The sequence below is a fragment of the Pteropus vampyrus genome, unplaced genomic scaffold, assembly GCF_000151845.1.
Source record: "Pteropus vampyrus isolate Shadow unplaced genomic scaffold, Pvam_2.0 Scaffold138, whole genome shotgun sequence".
NCBI lineage: Eukaryota > Metazoa > Chordata > Mammalia > Chiroptera > Pteropodidae > Pteropus > Pteropus vampyrus.
In genome coordinates this window covers 765,726-767,098 of record NW_011888919.1, presented here as the reverse complement: position 1 = coordinate 767,098, position 1,373 = coordinate 765,726, and positions in this window count along the sequence as shown.

Here is a 1,373-nt window from a genome sequence, read left to right as displayed (position 1 = left end):
GAGCACCTGGTGCTCAGGGGAAGCCTGTGACATCACAAAACAGGAGCATTTTGTCTGTTTCACATTCCAGAGGCACAGATCTGCCAGCACCACCACAGCTGTGGGAATCCTACGAGAGAGCCTGGGCCTGGGGTTGATGGAGGTTCCCTGGCTGGGATTTGAGGTGACTGGGTCCAGTCCAGACTGCCTATGACCTGCAGTGGGGCCTCGTGCCAGAGTTTCCTGACATCCAGGGGACCGCGCAGAGAGAATATGACCAATGAGACTTCCAATAGACTCTTATCTACCACAGCACCCTGAGCATCTATTACAGTGGGAACATCTGGGAACATGATGGTGACTGAGGCAGCCTGGTTCCTGCCCTCATGGAGCTCTAGGTCCAGTAGAAATGCCAGACGTATCCCCCAGACAGAGACAACCAGGATAGGCAGCACGGGGATGGGGTTTGGGGGAGTGTAGAGGCAGCTTGTCGGGGATTGTTTACACTGTATGGGCTTTTAGTCTTCTACTGTATAGATGCCCACCCAGGAAATATGACGGATGACACTGAGATACCACTGAATATGAAATAATGTTTATCTTTCATCCAGAAAACAGCACAGGATTCCCTTGGGGGAAAAGGCTCAGGTTCAGTCCTGTGCGAAACAAGTATGAAGTGGAAATGTTGACTCTTTTATTTGTTTGTTCTAGGGCCTGGGGCCAAGGTGAGGTTCCTGCACGTGGGCTGGAGTGGAGAATTTGAACTGTGTTCTGCTCTCAAGGGAGGGGGCACGTAGTCGGCGAAAGTGAGGTGGGTTCACAGCGAGAGTCAGGGTCAGGATCAAGGATGAACAACCGAATCTTCCTCTTAACAGGAAGGTGAACCATACTACTTGTAAATGGCCTCTTTGACCCCTTGAGAAAGTGACAAGATTCTAATTCAACTCTGTTTGACCCCAAACCCTCATCGCTGTCCAGTCGGGGGCTCTCAGTGGCCACGGACTGGCCCGCAATGCCCTTTGGCCAGCACAGCCCCCCAAACCCCCTTTCCTGCGCTGAGCTTCCCTCCACTTCTCCACTAAGGTCCTGACTCGGCTGCCTGCAGAGACCAGGATCCAAGCCCAAGAGGGTAGACTGGGCTTCTCCACCCTGGGAGGCGCCATCCCCAGCCCTTCCCCAGGGAACCTGGCGACTCCCCAGGCCACCTTCACCCCTCTTTTTGGCAGAGACACCAGACTGGGTGCTGAGACCAACTTCTGTCTCCCCTAGAAGCACCTGGGACAGCGAAGGTGGGAGCGGAACCCATTTTTTAGGGGACGTGATTGAGCAGCTAAGACAGTGGCCCTTAGGAAAAAAAGATAGCAAGTCTGTGCTCGGAGCCTCTCCACTCCCAC